The following is a 22,432-nucleotide window of genomic DNA, read 5'->3' on the forward strand; positions in this document are numbered from 1 at the left end:
CACATTAGCCAAGACACATTAGCCAAGACACCTTAGCCAAGACACATTAGCCAAGACACCTTAGCCAAGACACATTAGCCAAGACACCTTAGCCAAGACACCTTAGCCAAGACACCTTAGTAAAGACACATTAGCCGAGACACCTTAGCCAAGACACCTTAGCCAAGACACCTTAGCCAAGACACATTAGCCAAGACACATTAGCCGAGACACATTAGCCAAGACACCTTAGCCAAGACACCTTAGCCAAGACACATTAGCCAAGACACCTTAGCCAAGACACATTAGCCAAGACACATTAGCCAAGACACATTAGCCAAGACACCTTAGCCAAGACACCTTAGCCAAGACACCTTAGCCAAGACACATTAGCCAAGACACATTAGCCGAGACACCTTAGCCAAGACACCTTAGCCAAGACACATTAGCCAAGACACCTTAGCCAAGACACCTTAGCTAAGACACATTAGCCAAGACACCTTAGCCAAGACACCTTAGCCAAGACACATTAGCCAAGACACCTTAGCCAAGACACATTAGCCAAGACACCTTAGCCAAGACACATTAGCCAAGACACCTAAGCCAAGACATTTTAGCCAAGACACATTAGCCAAGACACATTAGCCAAGACACATTAGCCAAGACACATTAGCCAAGACACCTTAGCCAAGACACATTAGATAAGACACATTAGCCGAGACACCTTAGCCAAGACACATTAGCCAATAAACCTTAGCCAAGGCACATTAGCCAAGACACATTAGCCAAGACACCTTAGCCAAGACACCTTAGCCAAGACACCTTAGCCAAGACACATTAGCCAAGACACATTAGCCGAGACACCTTAGCCAAGACACCTTAGCCAAGACACCTTAACCAAGACACCTTAGCCAAGACACATTAGCCGAGACACATTAGCCAAGACACCTTAGCCAAGACACCTTAGCCAAGACACATTAGCCAAGACACCTTAGCCAAGACACATTAGCCAAGACACATTAGCCAAGACACATTAGCCAAGACACTTTAGCCAAGACACCTTAGCCAAGACACATTAGCCAAGACACATTAGCCAAGACACATTAGCCAAGACACATTAGCCAAGACACCTTAGCCAAGACACATTAGCCAAGACACCTTAGCCAAGACACATTAGCCAAGACACCTTAGCCAAGACACCTTAGCCAAGACACATTAGCCAAGACACATTAGCCAAGACACATTAGCCGAGACACCTTAGCCAAGACAGCTTAGCCAAGACACCTTAGCCAAGACACATTAGCCACGACACATTAGCCAAGACACATTAGCCAAGACACATTAGCCAAGACACCTTAGCCAAGACACCTTAGCTAATACACATTAGCCAAGACACCTTAGCCAAGACACTTTAGCCAAGACACATTAGCCAAGACACCTTAGCCAAGACACATTAGCCAAGACACATTAGCCAAGACACCTTAGCCAAGACACATTAGCCAAGACACATTAGCCAAGACACATTAGCCAAGACACCTTAGCCAAGACACATTAGCCAAGACACATAAGCCGAGACACCTTAGCCAAGACACATTAGCCAAGACACCTTAGCCAAGACACATTAGCCAAGACACATTAGCCAAGACACATTAGCCAAGACACCTTAGCCAAGGCACCTTAGCCAAGACACCTTAGCCAAAATACCTTAGCCAAGCCACATTAGCCAAGACACATTAGCCGAGACACCTTAGCCAAGACACCTTAGCCAAGACACCTTAGCCAAGACACATTAGCCAAGACACATTAGCCAAGACACCTTAGCCAAGACACATTAGCCAAGACACCTTAGCCAAGACACATTAGCCAAGACACATTAGCCAAGACAGCTTAGCCAAGACACATTAGCCAAGACACATAAGCCGAGACACCTTAGCCAAGACACATTAGCCAAGACACATTAGCCAAGACACATTAGCCAAGACACATTAGCCAAGACACATTAGCCAAGACACCTTAGCCAAGACACCTTAGCCAAGACACATTAGCCAAGACACATTAGCCGAGACACCTTAGCCAAGACACCTTAGCCAAGACACCTTAGCCAAGACACCTTAACCAAGACACATTAGCCAAGACACATTAGCCAAGACACCTTAGCCAAGACACCTTAGCCAAAACACCTTAGCCAAGACACCTTAGCCAAGACACATTAGCCAAGACACATTAGCCAAGACACCTTAGCCAAGACACATTAGCCAAGACACATTAGCCAAGACACATTAGCCAAGACACATTAGCCAAGACACCTTAGCCAAGACACATTAGCCAAGACACCTTAGCCAAGACACATTAGCCAAGACACCTTAGCCAAGACACCTTAGCCAAGACACATTAGCCAAGACACATTAGCCGAGACACATTAGCCAAGACACCTTAGCCAAGACACATTAGCCAAGACACCTTAGCCAAGACACCTTAGCCAAGACACATTAGCCAAGACACATTAGCCAAGACACTTTAGCTAAGACACATTAGCCAAGACACCTTAGCCAAGACACATTAGCCAAGACACCTTAGCCAAGACACATTAGCCAAGACACATTAGCCAAGACACATTAGCCAAGACACCTTAGCCAAGACACATTAGCCAAGACACATTAGCCAAGACACCTTAGCCAAGACACCTTAGCCAAGACACATTAGCCAAGACACATTAGCCAAGACACATTAGCCAAGACACCTTAGCCAAGACACCTTAGCCAAGACACATTAGCCAAGACACATTAGCCAAGACACATTAGCCAAGACACCTTAGCCAAGACACCTTAGCCAAGACACCTTAGCCAAGACACATTAGCCAAGACACCTTAGCCAAGACACATTAGCGAAGACACCTTAGCCAAGACACATTAGCGAAGACACCTTAGCCAAGACACATTAGCCAAGACACCTTAGCCAAGACACATTAGCCAAGACACCTTAGCCAAGACACATTAGCCAAGACACCTTAGCCAAGACACATTAGCCAAGACACATTAGCCAAGACACATTAGCCAAGACACATTAGCCAAGACACATTAGCCAAGACACCTTAGCCAAGACACCTTAGCCAAGTCACCTTAGCCAAGACACAGTAGCCAAGACACATTAGCCGAGACACCTTAGCCAAGACACCTTAGCCAAGACACATTAGCCAAGACACATTAGCCAAGACACCTTAGCCAAGACACCTTAGCCAAGACACATTAGCCAAGACACCTTAGCCAAGACACATTAGCCAAGACACATTAGCCAAGACACCTGAGCCAAGACACATTGGCCAAGACACCTTAGCCAAGACACCTTAGCCAGGACACATTAGCCAAGACACCTTAGCCAAGACACCTTAGCCAAGACACCTTAGCCAAGACACCTTAGCCAAGACACCTTAGCCAAGACACATTAGCCAAGACACCTTAGCCAAGACACATTAGCCAAGACACATTAGCCAAGACACATTAGCCAAGACACATTAGCCAAGACACCTTAGCCAAGACACCTTAGCCAAGACACATTAGCCAAGACACATTAGCCAAGATACCTTAGCCAAGACACATTAGCCAAGACACATTAGCCGAGACACCTTAGCCAAGACACCTTAGCCAAGACACCTTAGCCAAGACACATTAGCCAAGACACCTTAGCCAAGACACATTAGCCAAGACACATTAGCCAAGACACCTTAGCCAAGACACATTAGCCAAGACACATTAGCCAAGACACATTAGCCGAGACACATTAGCCAAGACACCTTAGCCAAGACACATTAGCCAAGACACATTAGCCAAGACACCTTTGCCAAGACACTTTAGCCAAGACACATTAGCCAAGACACATTAGCCAAGACACCTTAGCCAAGACACCTTAGCCAAGACACCTTAGCCAAGACACCTTAGCCAAGACACATTAGCCAAGACACATTAGCCGAGACACCTTAGCCAAGACACATTAGCCAAGACACCTTAGCCAAGACACATTAGCCAAGACACATTAGCCAAGACACCTTAGCCAAGACACCTAAGCCAAGACACCTTAGCCAAGACACATTAGCCAAGACACCTGAGCCAAGACACCTTAGCTAAGACACATTGGTCAAGACACCTTAGCCAAGACACATTAGCCAAGACACATTAGCCAAGACACATTAGCCAAGACACATTAGCCAAGACACCTTAGCCAAGACACCTTAGCCAAGACACATTAGCCAAGACACATTAGCCGAGACACCTTAGCCAAGACACCTTAGCCAAGACACATTAGCCAAGACACATTAGCCAAGACACATTAGCCGAGACACATTAGCCAAGACACCTTAGCCAAGACACCTTAGCCAAGACACATTAGCCGAGACACCTTAGCCAAGACACATTAGCCAAGACACATTAGCCAAGACACATTAGCCAAGACACCTTAGCCAAGACACCTTAGCCAAGACACCTTAGCCAAGACACATTAGCCAAGACACATTAGCCGAGACACCTTAGCCAAGACACCTTAGCCAAGACACCTTAGAAAAGACACATGAGCCAAGACACCTTAGCCAAGACACCTTAGCTAAGACACATTAGCCAAGACACCTTAGCCAAGACACATTAGCCAAGACACATTAGCCAAGACACCTTAGCCAAGACACCTTAGCCAAGACACATTAGCCAAGACACCTTAGCCAAGACACATTAGCCAAGACACATTAGCCAAGACACCTTAGCCAAGACACCTTAGCCAAGACACTTTAGCCAAGACACATTAGCCAAGACACATTAGCCGAGACACCTTAGCCAAGACACATTAGCCAAGACACATTAGCCAAGACACATTAGCCAAGACACATTAGCCAAGACACATTAGCCAAGACACCTTAGCCAAGACACCTTAGCCAAGACACCTTAGCCAAGACACATTAGCCAAGACACATTAGCCGAGACACCTTAGCCAAGACACCTTAGCCAAGACACCTTAACCAAGACACCTTAGCCAAGACACATTAGCCGAGACACATTAGCCAAGACACCTTAGCCAAGACACATTAGCCAAGACACCTTAGCCAAGACACATTAGCCAAGACACATTAGCCAAGACACCTTAGCCAAGACACCTTAGCCAAGACACCTTAGCCAAGACACCTTAGCCAAGACACATTAGCCAAGACACCTTAGCCAAGACACATTAGCCAAGACACATTAGCCAAGACACATTAGCCAAGACACATTAGCCAAGACACATTAGCCAAGACACCTTAGCCAAGACACCTTAGCCAAGCAGATTAGCCAAGACACATTAGCCAAGACACCTTAGCCAAGACACCTTAGCCAAGACACATTAGCCAAGACGCATGAGCCAAGACACATTAGCCAAGACACATTAGTCGAGACACATTAGCCAAGCGCCGGATGGACTTCCTTACGAGGCAGTCATGGTGGCCATGAAAGCGTATCCGGCAGTGTTCCAAACCGTGCTGCAGACCACTCTCCTGTCTGGGCAGTTCCCGTCGTTGTGGAAGAAGCAAAAGCTGGTTCTTATACCAAAGCCGGGCAAGCCACCGGGTGACCCGTCAGCCTTCAGGCCGTTGGGTCTCATCGACACCATGGCTAAGGTTCAGGAGATGACGCTTCTGGATCGTTTGGTTCAATACACGGAAGGCGAACACGGACTTTCTGAGCGCCAGTTCGGTTTTCGGAAGAAGCGCTCAACGGTTGACGCAGTACTGGCGGTGCTCGAGAAAGGCAACGCAGCGTTTCGTCGGAAAAGGTGTGGTGCTCGCTACTGTGCAGTCGTCACTATAGACGTCAAAAACGCATTCAACAGCGCTAGTTGGGAGGCGATAGCAGTTGCGTTGGAGAACATGAGGGTTCCCCCGTATTTGTGCAGGGTGCTGAGGAGCTACCTCCACGGCCGCGTTTTGCAGTACGAAACAGGCGAGGGGGTTAAAACGTCCACCATTACAGCCGGAGTTCCACTGGGATCAGTTCTTGGTCCCACCCTGTGGAACGTCATGTATAACGGAGTACTAACCCTCGCTCTTCCTCCAAAAACTGAGCTCACCGGCTTTGCAGACGACATTGCGTTAACAGTCATCGGCGAATCCATCGAGGAGGTTGAGATGTTAGCCACGGATGCTGTCGGTAGAATCGATGAATGGATGAAAGCAGCCTGCTTAGAAATTGCGCACGCGAAAACAGAGTTCATACTCATCAGCAGCCATAAGGAAGTGCAGAAGGCATCGATACTGGTGGGCTCAGAGCACATTGAGTCCGTCAGGAATCTCAAATACCTTGGGATTCGAATCGATGACCGGCTGAAATTCAACCACCATCTAGATGATGCATGCAATAAAGCCATGAAGACCGCAAATGCATTGGCATCATTCATGCCAAACATAGGTGGACCCAGCAGCAGCATACGACGTCTTCACGCAAGCGTTGCCATATCCGTTATAAGATATGGTGCGCCAGTCTGGGCGCATATTCTGTCGGAAAAGCAGCACCAGAATACTGTACGTAGAGTACATCGGCGATTGGCCATGCGTGTTGCTAGTGCTTACCGTACCATCTCGTACGATGCGGTTTGCGTGATATCGGGTATGATGCCCCTATGCATCATTCTTGAGGAGGACTTGGAGAATTTCCGGACGGCACGTGCGGGGGAACCTCTCACTGCAGCTGTAAAGAAACGCATCAGGGCAGAGACGACGCAGAAATGGCAGAGCAGCTGGTCAAGTTCAACAACAGGCAGATGGACCTATTCGCTGATTCCCGATGTTGCGGCATGGGTTGGAAGGACGCATGGTGACGTAGACTTCTTCGTCACGCAGATTCTTTCCGGCCATGGCTGCTTCCGGAGCTACTTGCATAGGTTTACGCACGCGTCTTCGCCGCGGTGCCCAGCTTGTCCGGACGCCGACGAGACGGCAGAACATGTCATGTTCGGCTGTCCAAGGTTCATCGCCGAACGTCAGCAGCTGAACGACATGTGCGATACGGAGGTTGGGCACTCAAACTTGGTGCAGCTGATGCTCCAGAACAGCAATATGTGGGAGGCTGCGTCGACGATGATGCGCCAGGTCGTTACAAAGCTGCAGCGGTGGTGGAGAGAAGACCAGATGCATGGTCTTGCCTGAGTGTTTAGTGTGAAGTGTTGTGTTGTTTGTGTGTGCGTGTGTGACCGTCCAGTGTAAAACCTACATGTGCTCGAGAGTGTTATATGTTGCTAGTACGTACCAAGTAGACTAGGTGCACAGCACTGCCCCTCCCATGAAGTAATACCGCGAGGTGATTCCGTGGAAGGGTGCACAGGGTTCAAGGAGAGTTTTTTACTGGGTAAAAATCCCATGTCCCCCACTGTGGGTGTCTTTCGAAGATTTTAAACTCCTTGTAAAAAAAAAAACCTTAGCCAAGACACCTTAGCCAAGACACCTTAGCCAAGACACATTAGCCAAGACACATTAGCCAAGACACATTAGCCAAGACACCTTAGCCAAGACACCTTAGCCAAGACACATTATCCAAGACACCTTAGCCAAGACACATTAGCCAAGACACCTTAGCCAAGACACCTTAGCCAAGATACCTTAGCCAAGACACATTAGCCAAGACACCTTAGCCAAGACACCTTAGCCAAGACACCTTAGCCAAGACACATTAGCCAAGACACATTAGCCGAGACACCTTAGCCAAGACACCTTAGCCAAGACACCTTAGCCAAGACACATTAGCCGAGATACATTAGCCAAGACACCTTAGCCAAGACACCTTAGCCAAGACACATTAGCCAAGACACCTTAGCCAAGACACCTTAGCCAAGCAGATTAGCCAAGACACATTAGCCAAGACACATTAGCCAAGACACCTTAGCCAAGACACATTAGCCAAGACGCATTAGCCAAGACACTTGAGCCAAGACACATTAGTCGAGACACATTAGCCAAGACACATTAGCCAAGACACCTTAGCCAAGACACATTAGCCAAGACACTTTAGCCAAGACACCTTAGCCAAGACACATTAGCCAAGACACATTAGCCGAGACACCTTAGCCAAGACACCTTAGCCAAGACACCTTAGCCAAGACACATTAGTCGAGACACAATAGCCAAGACACCTTAGCCAAGACACCTTAGCCAAGACACATTAGCCAAGACACCTTAGCCAAGACACATTAGCCAAGACACCTTAGCCAAGACACATTAGCCAAGACACCTTAGCCAAGACACCTTAGCCAAGACACCTTAGCCAAGACACATTAGCCAAGACACATTAGCCGAGACACCTTAGCCAAGACACCTTAGCCAAGACACATTAGCCAAGACACCGTAGCCAAGACACCTTAGCCAAGACACATTAGCCAAGACACCTTAGCCAAGACACCTTAGCCAAGACACATTAGCCAAGACACCTTAGCCAAGACACCTTAGCCAAGACACATTAGCCAAGACACCTTAGCCAAGACACATTAGCCAAGACATCTTAGCCAAGACACATTAGCCAAGACACCTTAGCCAAGACACATTAGCGAAGACACCTTAGCCAAGACACATTAGCCAAGACACATTAGCCAAGACACATTAGCCAAGACACCTTAGCCAAGACACCTTAGCCAAGACACCTTAGCCAAGACACCTTAGCCAAGACACATTAGCCAAGACACCTTAGCGAAGACACCTTAGCCAAGACACATTAGCCATGACACCTTAGCCAAGACACATTAGCCAAGACACCTTAGCCAAGACACATTAGCCAAGACACCTTAGCCAAGACACATTAGCCAAGACACATTAGCCAAGACACATTAGCAAAGACACCTTAGCCAAGACACATTAGCCGAGACACATTAGCCAAGACACCTTAGCCAAGACACATTAGCCAAGACACATTAGCCAAGACACATTAGCCAAGACACATTAGCCGAGACACCTTAGCCAAGACACCTTAGCCAAGACACCTTAGCCAAGACACATTAGCCAAGACACATTAGCCATGACACCTTAGCCAAGACACATTAGCCAAGACACATTAGCCAAGACACATTAGCCAAGACACATTAGCCAAGACACATTAGCCAAGACACCTTAGCCAAGACACATTAGCCAAGACACCTTAGCCAAGACACATTAGCCAAGACACATTAGCCAAGACACCTTAGCCAAGACACCTTAGCCAAGACACCTTAGCCAAGACACCTTAGCCAAGACACATTAGCCAAGACACATCAGCCAAGACACCTTAGCCAAGACACATTAGCCAAGACACGTTAGCCAAGACACCTTAGCCAAGACACATTAGCCAAGACACCTTAGCCAAGACACCTTAGCCAAGACACATTAGCCAAGACACATTAGCCAAGACACCTTAGCCGAGACACATTAGCCAAGACACATTAGCAGAGACACATTAGCCAAGACACCTTAGCCAAGACACCTTAGCCAAGACACATTAGCCAAGACACCTTAGCCAAGACACATTAGCCAAGACACATTAGCCAAGACACATTAGCCAAGACACCTTAGCCAAGACACCTTAGCCAAGACACCTTAGCCAAGACACATTAGCCAAGACACATTAGCCGAGACACCTAAGCCAAGACACCTTAGCCAAGACACCTTAGCCAAGACACATTAGCCAAGACACCTTAGCCAAGACACCTTAGCCAAGACACATTAGCCAAGACACCTTAGCCAAGACACATTAGCCAAGACACCTTAGCCAAGACACATTAGCGAAGACACCTTAGCCAAGACACCTTAGCCAAGACACATTAGCCAAGACACATTAGCCAAGACACCTTAGCCAAGACACCTTAGCCAAGACACCTTAGCCAAGACACCTTAGCAAATACACCTTAGCCAAGACACCTTAGCCAAGACACATTAGCCAAGACACCTTAGCCAAGACACATTAGCGAAGACACCTTAGCCAAGACACCTTAGCCAAGACACATTAGCCAAGACACAATAGCCAAGACACCTTAGCCAAGACACCTTAGCCAAGACACCTTAGCCAAGACACATTAGCCAAGACACATTAGCCAAGACACATTAGCCAAGACACCTTAGCCAAGACACCTTAGCCAAGACACATTAGCCAAGACACATTAGCCAAGACACCTTAGCCAAGACACATTAGCCAAGACACATTAGCCAAGACACCTTAGCCAAGACACATTAGCCAAGACACATTAGCCAAGACACCTTAGCCAAGACACCTTAGCCAAGACACATTAGCCAAGACACCTTAGCCAAGACACATTAGCCAAGACACCTTAGCCAAGACACATTAGCCAAGACACATTAGCCAAGACATTAGCCAAGACACATTAGCCAAGACACCTTAGCCAAGACACCTTAGCCAAGACACCTTAGCCAAGACACATTAGTCGAGACACCTTAGCCAAGACACATAAGCCAAGACACATTAGCCAAGACACCTTAGCCAAGACACCTTAGCCAAGACACATTAGCCAAGACACATTAGCCAAGACACATTAGCCAAGACACCTTAGCCAAGACACCTTAGCCAAGACACCTTAGCCAAGACACCTTAGCCAAGACACATTAGCCAAGACACCTTAGCCAAGACACCTTAGCCAAGACACCTTAGCCAAGACACATTAGCCAAGACACATTAGCGAAGACACATTAGCCAAGACACATTAGCCAAGACACATTAGCCAAGACACCTTAGCCAAGACACATTAGCCAAGACACATTAGCCAAGACACATTAGCCAAGACACATTAGCCGAGACACCTTAGCCAAGACACCTTAGCCAAGACACCTTAGCCAAGACACATTAGCCAAGACACCTTAGCCAAGACACCTTAGCCAAGACACATTAGCCAAGACACATTAGCCGAGACACCTTAGCCAAGACACCTTAGCCAAGACACATTACCCAAGACACATTAGCCAAGACACCTTAGCCAAGACACATTAGCCAAGACACATTAGCCAAGACACCTTAGCCAAGACACATTAGCCAAGACACATTAGCCAAGACACATTAGCCGAGACACATTAGCCAAGACACCTTAGCCAAGACACATTAGCCAAGACACATTAGCCAAGACACATTAGCCAAGACACATTAGCCAAGACACATTAGCCAAGACACCTTAGCCAAGACACATTAGCCAAGACACCTTAGCCAAGAAACCTTAGCCAAGACACATTAGCCAAGACACCTTAGCCAAGACACCTTAGCCAAGACACATTAGCCAAGACACATTAGCCGAGACACCTTACCCAAGACACCTTAGCCAAGACACCTTAGCCAAGACACATTAGCCAAGACACCTTAGCCAAGACACCTTAGCCAAGACACATTAGCCAAGACACCTTAGCCAAGACACCTTAGCCAAGACACTTTAGCCAAGACACATTAGCCAAGACACCTTATCCAAGACACATTAGCCAAGACACATTAGCCAAGACACCTTAGCCAAGACACCTTAGCCAAGACACCTTAGCCAAGACACATTAGCCAAGACACATTAGCCAAGACACATTAGCCAAGACACCTTAGCCAAGACACCTTAGCCAAGACACATTATCCAAGACACCTTAGCCAAGACACATTAGCCAAGACACCTTAGCCAAGACACCTTAGCCAAGACACCATAGCCAAGACACATTAGCCAAGACACCTTAGCCAAGACACCTTAGCCAAGACACATTAGCCAAGACACATTAGCCAAGACACCTTAGCCAAGACACCTTAGCCAAGACACCTTAGCCAAGACACATTAGCCAAGACACATTAGCCGAGACACCTTAGCCAAGACACCTTAGCCAAGACACCTTAGCCAAGACACCTTAGCCAAGACACATTAGCCGAGACACATTAGCCAAGACACCTTAGCCAAGACACCTTAGCCAAGACACATTAGCCAAGACACCTTAGCCAAGACACATTAGCCAAGCAGATTAGCCAAGACACATTAGCGAAGACACCTTAGCCAAGACACATTAGCCAAGACACATTAGCCAAGACGCATTAGCCAAGACACCTTAGCCAAGACACATTAGTCGAGACACATTAGCCAAGACACCTTAGCCAAGACACCTTAGCCAAGACACATTAGCCAAGACACCTTAGCCAAGACACCTTAGCCAAGACACATTAGCCGAGACACCTTAGCCAAGACACCTTAGCCAAGACACCTTAGCCAAGACACATTAGCCAAGACACATTAGTCGAGACACATTAGCCAAGACACCTTAGCCAAGACACCTTAGCCAAGACACATTAGCCAAGACACCTTAGCCAAGACACATTAGCCAAGACACCTTAGCCAAGACACCTTAGCCAAGACACCTTAGCCAAGACACCTTAGCCAAGACACCTTAGCCAAGACACATTAGCCAAGACACATTAGCCGAGACACCTTAGCCAAGACACCTTAGCCAAGACACATTAGCCAAGACACCTTAGCCAAGACACCTTAGCCAAGACACCTTCGCCAAGACACATTAGCCAAGACACCTTAGCCAAGACACATTAGCCAAGACACATTAGCCAAGACACCTTAGCCAAGACACCTTAGCCATGACACCTTAGCCAAGACACCTTAGCCAAGACACCTTAGCCAAGACACCTTAGCCAAGACACATTAGCCAAGACACCTTAGCCAAGACACATTAGCGAAGACACCTTAGCCAAGACACATTAGCCAAGACACATTAGCCAAGACACCTTAGCCAAGACACCTTAGCGAAGACACATTAGCCGAGACACATTAGCCAAGACACCTTAGCCAAGACACATTAGCCAAGACACATTAGCCAAGACACATTAGCCAAGACACATTAGCCAAGACACATTAGCCGAGACACCTTAGCCAAGACACATTAGCCAAGACACCTTAGCCAAGACACATTAGCCAAGACACATTAGCCAAGACACATTAGCCATGACACCTTAGCCAAGACACCTTAGCCAAGACACATTAGCCAAGATACATTAGCCAAGAAACATTAGCTAAGACACATTAGCCGAGACACATTAGCCAAGACACCTTAGCCAAGACACCTTAGCCAAGACACATTAGCCAAGACACCTTAGCCAAGACACATTAGCCAAGACACATTAGCCAAGACACATTAGCCAAGACACCTTAGCCAAGACACCTTAGCCAAGACACATTAGCCAAGACACATTAGCCGAGACACCTTAGCCAAGACACCTTAGCCAAGACACCTTAGCCAAGACACCTTAGCCAAGACACCTTAGCCAAGACACCTTAGCCAAGACACCTTAGCCAAGACACATTAGCCAAGACACCTTAGCCAAGACACATTAGCCAAGACACCTTAGCCAAGACACATTAGCGAAGACACATTAGCCAAGACACATTAGCCAAGACACCTTAGCCAAGACACATTAGCGAAGACACATTAGCCAAGACACCTTAGCCAAGACACCTTAGCCAAGACACCTTAGCCAAGACACATTAGCCAAGACACCTTAGCCAAGACACATTAGCCAAGACACATTAGCCAAGACACCTTAGCCAAGACACCTTAGCCAAGACACCTTAGCCAAGACACATTAGCCAAGACACATGAGCCAAGACACATTAGCCAAGACACGTTAGCCAAGACACCTTAGCCAAGACACCTTAGCCAAGACACCTTAGCCAAGACACATTAGCCAAGACACCTTAGCCAAGACACATTAGCCAAGACACCTTAGCCAAGACACATTAGCCAAGACACATTAGCCAAGACATTAGCCAAGACACCTTAGCCAAGACACATTAGCCAAGACACATTAGCCAAGACACATTAGCCAAGACACCTTAGCCAAGACACCTTAGCCAAGACACATCAGCCAAGACACATTAGCCGAGACACATTATCCAAGACACCTTAGCCAAGACACATGAGCCAAGACACATTAGCCAAGACACATTAGCCAAGACACATTAGCCAAGACACATTAGCCGAGACACCTTAGCCAAGACACCTTAGCCAAGACACCTTAGCCAAGACACATTAGCCAAGACACATCAGCCAAGACACCTTAGCCGAGACACATTAGCCAAGACACCTTAGCCAAGACACATTAGCCAAGACACATTAGCCAAGACACATTAGCCAAGACACATTAGCCAAGACACATTAGCCGAGACACCTTAGCCAAGACACCTTAGCCAAGACACCTTAGCCAAGACACATTAGCCAAGACACCTTAGCCAAGACACATTAGCCAAGACACATTAGCCAAGACACATTAGCCAAGACACATTAGCCAAGACACATTAGCCGAGACACCTTAGCCAAGACACCTTAGCCAAGACACCTTAGCCAAGACACATTAGCCAAGACACCTTAGCCAAGACACCTTAGCCAAGACACATTAGCCAAGACACATTAGCCAAGACACCTTAGCCAAGACACCTTAGCCAAGACACATTAGCCAAGACACCTTAGCCAAGACACATTAGCCAAGACACATCAGCCAAGACACATTAGCCGAGACACATTAGCCAAGACACCTTAGCCAAGACACATTAGCCAAGACACATTAGCCAAGACACATTAGCCAAGACACATTAGCCAAGACACATTAGCCAAGACACCTTAGCCAAGACACATTAGCCAAGACACCTTAGCCAAGACACCTTAGCCAAGACACCTTAGCCAAGACACATTAGCCAAGACACCTTAGCCAAGACACCTTAGCCAAGACACATAAGCCAAGACACCTTAGCCAAGACACATTAGCCAAGACACATTAGCCAAGACACATTAGCCATGACACCTTAGCCAAGACACCTTAGCCAAGACACATTAGCCAAGACACATTAGCCAAGACATATTAGCCAAGACACATTAGCCAAGACACCTTAGCCAAGACACATTAGCCAAGACACATTAGCCAAGACACCTTAGCCAAGACACCTTAGCCAAGACACCTTAGCCAAGACACCTTAGCCAAGACACATTAGCCAAGACACATTAGCCGAGACACCTTAGCCAAGACACCTTAGCCAAGACACCTTAGCCAAGACACCTTAGCCAAGACACATTAGCCAAGACACCTTAGCCAAGACACATTAGCCAAGACACCTTAGCCGAGACACATTAGCCAAGACACCTTAGCCAAGACACAATAGCCAAGACACCTTAGCCAAGACACATTAGCCAAGACACATTAGCCAAGACACCTTAGCCAAGACACCTTAGCCAAGACACATTAGCCAAGACACATTAGCCGAGACACCTTAGCCAAGACACCTTAGCCAAGACACCTTAGCCAAGACACATTAGCCAAGACACATTAGCCGAGACACATTAGCCAAGACACCTTAGCCAAGACACATTAGCCAAGACACATTAGCCGAGACACCTTAGCCAAGACACCTTAGCCAAGACCCCTTAGCCAAGACACATTAGCCAAGACACATTAGCCGAGACACATTAGCCAAGACACCTTAGCCAAGACACCTTAGCCAAGACACATTAGCCAAGACACATTAGCCAAGACACATTAGCCAAGACACCTTAGCCAAGACACATTAGCCAAGACACCTTAGCCAAGACACCTTAGCCAAGACACATAAGCCAAGACACCTTAGCCAAGACACATTAGCCAAGACACATAAGCCGAGACACATTAGCCAAGACACCTTAGCCAAGACACATTAGCCAAGACACATTAGCCGAGACACATTAGCCAAGACACCTTAGCCAAGACACCTTAGCCAAGACACATTAGCCAAGACACATTAGCCAAGACACATTAGCCAAGACACATTAGCCATGACACCTTAGCCACATTAGCCCTTAGACACATTAGCCAAGACACATTAGCCAAGACACATTAGCCAAGACACCTTAGCCAAGACACCTTAGCCAAGACACATTAGCCAAGACACCTTAGCCAAAACACATTAGCCAAGACACATTAGCCATGACACCTTAGCCAAGACACCTTAGCCAAGACACCTTAGCCAAGACACATTAGCCAAGACACATTAGCCAAGACACCTTAGCCAAGACACCTTAGCCAAGACACATTAGCCAAGACACATCAGCCATGACACCTTAGCCAAGACACCTTAGCCAAGACACCTTAGCCAAGACACATTAGCCAAGACACATTAGCCAAGACACCTTAGCCAAGACACCTTAGCCAAGACACATTAGCCAAGACACATTAGCCAAGACACATTAGCCAAGACACCTTAGCCAAGACACCTTAGCCAAGACACCTTAGCCAAGACACCTTAGCCAAGACCCATTAGGCAAGACACATTAGCCAAGACACCTTAGCCCAGACACATTAGCCAAGACACATTAGCCAAGACACATTAGTCAAGACACCTTAGCCAAGACACCTTAGCCAAGACACCTTAGCCAAGACACATTAGCCAAGACACCTTAGCCAAGACATCTTAGCCAAGACACATTAGCCAAAACACCTTAGCCAAGACACATTAGCCAAGACACCTTAGCCAAGACACCTTAGCCAAGACACCTTAGCCAAGACACATTAGCCAAGACACATTAGTCAAGACACCTTAGCCAAGACACCTTAGCCAAGACACATTAGCCAAGACACCTTAGCCAAAACACATTAGCCAAGACACATTAGCCATGACACCTTAGCCAAGACACCTTAGCCAAGACACCTTAGCCAAGACACCTTAGCCAAGACACATTAGCCAAGACACATTAGCCGAGACACCTTAGCCAAGACACCTTAGCCAAGACACCTTAGCCAAGACACATTAGCCAAGACACATTAGCCGAGACACATTAGCCAAGACACCTTAGCCAAGACACATTAGCCAAGACACATTAGCCGAGACACCTTAGCCAAGACACCTTAGCCAAGACACCTTAGCCAAGACACATTAGCCAAGACACATTAGCCGAGACACATTAGCCAAGACACATTAGCCAAGACACCTTAGCCAAGACACCTTAGCCAAGACACATTAGCCAAGACACATTAGCCGAGACACCTTAGCCAAGACACCTTAGCCAAGACACCTTAGCCAAGACACATTAGCCAAGACACATTAGCCGAGACACCTTAGCCAAGACACCTTAGCCAAGACACCTTAGCCAAGACACATTAGCCAAGACACATTAGCCGAGACACCTTAGCCAAGACACCTTAGCCAAGACACATTAGCCAAGACACCTTAGCCAAGACACCTTAGCCAAGACAGATTAGCCAAGACACCTTAGCCAAGACACATTAGCCAAGACACATTAGCCAAGACACCTTAGCCAAGACACCTTAGCCAAGACACCTTAGCCAAGACACATTAGTTAGCCAAGACACCTTAGCCAAGACACATTAGCCAAGACACCTTAGCCAAGACACATTAGCCAAGACACATTAGCCAAGACACCTTAGCCAAGACACCTTAGCCAAGACACATTAGCCAAGACACCTTAGCCAAGACATCTTAGCCAAGACACATTAGGTAAACACCTTAGCCAAGACACCTTAGCCAAGACACCTTAGCCAAGACACCTTAGCCAAGACACCTTAGCCAAGACACATTAGCCAAGACACATTAGTCAAGACACCTTAGCCAAGACACCTTAGGCAAGACACATTAGCCAAGACACCTTAGCCAAGACACCTTAGCCAAGACACCTTAGCCAAGACACATTAGCCAAGACACATTAGCCAAGACACATTAGCCAAGACACCTTAGCCAAGACACCTTAGCCAAGACACCTTAGCCAAGACACCTTAGCCAAGACACATTAGGCAAGACACATTAGCCAAGACACCTTAGCCCAGACACATTAGCCAAGACACATTAGCCAAGACACATTAGCCAAGACACATTAGCCACGACACCTTAGCCAAGACACATTAGCCAAGACACATTAGCCAAGACACCTTAGCCAAGACACATTAGCCAAGACACTTTAGCCAAGACACATTAGCGAAGACACCTTAGCCAAGACACATTAGCCAAGACACATTAGCCGAGACACCTTAGCCAAGACACCTTAGCCAAGACACCTAAGCCAAGACACATTAGCCAAGACACATTAGCCAAGACACATAAGCCGAGACACATTAGCCAAGACACCTTAGCCAAGACACCTTAGCCAAGACACATTAGCCAAGACACATTAGCCAAGACACATTAGCCAAGACACATTAGCCAAGACACCTTAGCCAAGACACCTTAGCCAAGACACATTAGCCAAGACACCTTAGCCAAGACACCTTAGCCAAGACACATTAGCCAAGACACCTTAGCCAAGACACCTTAGCCAAGACACCTTAGCCAAGACACTTTAGCCAAGACACATTAGCCAAGACACATTAGCCAAGACACATTAGCTAAGACACCTTAGCCAAGACACCTTAGCCAAGACACCTTAGCTAAGACACATTAGCCAAGACACCTTAGCCAAGACACATTAGCCAAGACACATTAGCCAAGACACCTTAGCCAAGACACATTAGCCAAGACACATTAGCCAAGACACCTTAGCCAAGACACCTTAGCCAAGACACATTAGCCAAGACACATTAGCCGAGACACCTTAGCCAAGACACCTTAGCCAAGACACATTAGCCAAGACACCTTAGCCAAGACACCTTAGCTAAGACACATTAGCCAAGACACCTTAGCCAAGACACATTAGCCAAGACACATTAGCCAAGACACATTAGCCAAGACACCTTAGCCAAGACACCTTAGCCAAGACACATTAGCCAAGACACATTAGCCGAGACACCTTAGCCAAGACACCTTAGCCAAGACACCTTAGCCAAGACACATTAGCCAAGACACATTAGCCGAAACACATTAGCCAAGACACCTTAGCCAAGACACCTTAGCCAAGACACATTAGCCAAGACACCTTAGCCAAGACACATTAGCCAAGACACATTAGCCAAGACACATTAGCCAAGACACCTTAGCCAAGACACCTTAGCCAAGACACCTTAGCCAAGACACCTTAGCCAAGACACCTTAGCCAAGACACATTAGCCAAGACACATTAGCCGAGACACCTTAGCCAAGACACCTTAGCCAAGACACCTTAGCCAAGACACATTAGCCAAGACACCTTAGCCAAGACACCTTAGCTAAGACACATTAGCCAAGACACCTTAGCCAAGACACATTAGCCAAGACACATTAGCCAAGACACATTAGCCAAGACACATTAGCCAAGACACATTAGCCAAGACACATTAGCCAAGACACCTTAGCCAAGACACATTAGCCAAGACACCTTAGCCAAGACACATTAGCCAAGACACCTTAGCCAAGACACATTAGCCAAGACACATTAGCCAAGACACATTAGCCAAGACACCTTAGCCAAGACACCTTAGCCAAGACACCTTAGCCAAGACACATTAGCCAAGACACCTTAGCCAAGACACATTAGCCAAGACACATTAGCCGAGACACCTTAGCCAAGACACCTTAGCCAAGACACCTTAGCCAAGACACCTTAGCCAAGACACATTAGCCGAGACACATTAGCCAAGACACCTTAGCCAAGACACCTTAGCCAAGACACATTAGCCAAGACACCTTAGCCAAGACACATTAGCCGAGACACCTTAGCCAAGACACATTAGCCAAGACACCTTAGCCAAGACACATTAGCCAAGACACCTTAGCCAAGACACCTTAGCTAAGACACATTAGCCAAGACACCTTAGCCAAGACACATTAGCCAAGACACATTAGCCAAGACACCTTAGCCAAGACACATTAGCCAAGACACATTAGCCAAGACACCTTAGCCAACACACATTAGCCAAGACACCTTAGCCAAGACACATTAGCCAAGACACATTAGCCGAGACACCTTAGCCAAGACACCTTAGCCAAGACACCTTAGCCAAGACACCTTAGCCAAGACACATTAGCCGAGACACATTAACCAAGACACCTTAGCCAAGACACCTTAGCCAAGACACATTAGCCAAGACACCTTAGCCAAGACACATTAGTCGAGACACCTTAGCCAAGACACATTAGCCAAGACACCTTAGCCAAGACACCTTAGCCTAGACACCTTAGCCAAGACACATTAGCCAAGACACATTAGCCGAGACACCTTAGCCAAGACACATTAGCCAAGACACCTTAGCCAAGACACCTTAGGCAAGACACATTAGCCAAGACACCTTAGCCAAGACACCTTAGCCAAGACACTTTAGCCAAGACACATTAGCCAAGACACATTAGCCAAGACACCTTAGCCAAGACACCTTAGCCAAGACACATTAGCCAAGACACCTTAGCCAAGACACATTAGCCAAGACACATTAGCCAAGACACATTAGCCAAGACACCTTAGCCAAGACACCTTAGCCAAGACACCTTAGCCAAGACACATTAGCCAAGACATATAAGCCGAGACACCTTAGCCAAGACACCTTAGCCAAGACACCTTAGCCAAGACACATTAGCCAAGACACCTTAGCCAAGACACCTTAGCTAAGACACATTAGCCAAGACACCTTAGCCAAGACACATTAGCCAAGACACATTAGCCAAGACACCTTAGCCAAGACACCTTAGCCAAGACACATTAGCCAAGACACCTTAGCCAAGACACATTAGCCAAGACACATTAGCCAAGACACCTTAGCCGCGACACATTAGCCAAGACACATTAGCGAAGACACCTTAGCCAAGACACCTTAGCCAAGACACCTTACCCAAGACACCTTAGCCAAGACACCTTAGCCAAGATACATTAGCCAAGACACCTTAGCCAAGACACATTAGCCAAGACACCTTAGCCAAGACACCTTAGCCAAGACACCTTAGCCAAGACACTTTAGCCAAGACACATTAGCCAAGACACATTAGCCAAGACACCTTAGCCAAGACACCTTAGCCAAGACACATTAGCCAAGACACCTTAGCCAAGACACCTTAGCCAAGACACATTAGCCGAGACACCTTAGCCAAGACACCTTAGCCAAGACACATTAGCCAAGACACCTTAGCCAAGACACCTTAGCCAAGACACCTTAGCCAAGACACCTTAGCCAAGACACATTTGCCAAGACACCTTAGCCAAGACACCTTAGCCAAGACACCTTAGCCAAGACACCTTAGCCAAGACACATTAGCCAAGACACATTAGCCGAGACACATTAGCCAAGACACCTTAGCCAAGACACCTTAGCCAAGACACATTAGCCAAGACACATTAGCCGAGACACATTAGCCAAGACACCTTAGCCAAGACACCTTAGCCAAGACACCTTAGCCAAGACACTTTAGCCAAGACACATTAGCCAAGACACATAAGCCAAGACACCTTAGCCAAGACACCTTAGCCAAGACACATTAGCCAAGACACATTAGCCAAGACACCTTAGCCAAGACACATTAGCCAAGACACCTTAGCCAAGACACCTTAGCCAAGACACCTTAGCCAAGACACTTTAGCCAAGACACATTAGCCAAGACACATTAGCCAAGACACATTAGCCAAGACACATTAGCCAAGACACCTTAGCCAAGACACATTAGCCAAGACACATTAGCCGAGACACCTTAGAGAAAAAAAATTAGCCAAGACACCTTAGCCAAGACACATTAGCCAAGACACATTAGCCAAGACACATTAGCCAAGACACCTTAGCCAACACACCTTAGCCAAGACACCTTAGCCAAGACACATTAGCCAAGACACATTAGCCGAGACACTTTAGCCAAGACACCTTAGCCAAGACACCTTAGCCAAGACACCTTAGCCAAGACACATTAGCCGAGACACATTAGCCAAGACACCTTAGCCAAGACACATTAGCCAAGATACCTTAGCCAAGACACATTAGTTAGCCAAGACACCTTAGCCAAGACACATTAGCCAAGACACCTTAGCCAAGACACATTAGCCAAGACACATTAGCCAAGACACCTTAGCCAAGACACCTTAGCCAAGACACCTTAGCCAAGACACATTAGCCAAGACACATTAGCCGAGACACATTAGCCAAGACACATTAGCCAAGACACCTTAGCCAAGATACATTAGCCAAGACACCTTAGCCAAGACACCTTAGCCAAGACACCTTAGCCAAGACACCTTAGTCAAGACACATTAGCCAAGACACCTTAGCCAAGACACATTAGCCAAGACACATTAGCCAAGACACATTAGCCAAGACACCTTAGCCAAGACACCTTAGCCAAGACACATTAGCCAAGATACCTTAGCCAAGACACATTAGTTAGCCAAGACACCTTAGCCAATCCACGGGTAATGTAGGTGAAGTGGCCAGGTCTTCACTCGTGGAGGCCCAGCCTGCACCCCAGTCTCCCAGAAAACAGCTGTCTCCCGGTCCGACCAAAGAGGAGGTGGAAGAGCTGATGCACACGACGGAATTGATCTTGGAGGCCAACAACAAGCTTCTGCTTAAGTTGAACGCTGTAAAACAGTGGACAC

The 22,432-nt window shown here is 47.2% G+C and overlaps 1 long non-coding RNA gene across 2 annotated transcripts in view; it reads right to left on the reverse strand.

The window, feature by feature from the left end:
• Window positions 1–15,823, reverse strand: part of LOC125774523 (uncharacterized) — a 34,234-nt gene extending 18,411 nt beyond the window's left edge. Inside the window, exon 1 of one of the 2 annotated variants that reach the window (XR_007421005.1) lies at window positions 15,111–15,823. This is a non-coding gene — a long non-coding RNA (uncharacterized LOC125774523). Of the gene's footprint in view, window positions 1–9,389; window positions 9,427–15,110 lie in introns of those variants that run through there. The other variant, XR_007421006.1, reaches the window with a different exon arrangement.
• Window positions 15,824–22,432: the final 6,609 nt, after the last annotated feature.

This window comes from Anopheles funestus, unplaced genomic scaffold (assembly GCF_943734845.2).
Source record: "Anopheles funestus unplaced genomic scaffold, idAnoFuneDA-416_04 scaffold_18_ctg1, whole genome shotgun sequence".
Lineage (NCBI taxonomy): Eukaryota > Metazoa > Arthropoda > Insecta > Diptera > Culicidae > Anopheles > Anopheles funestus.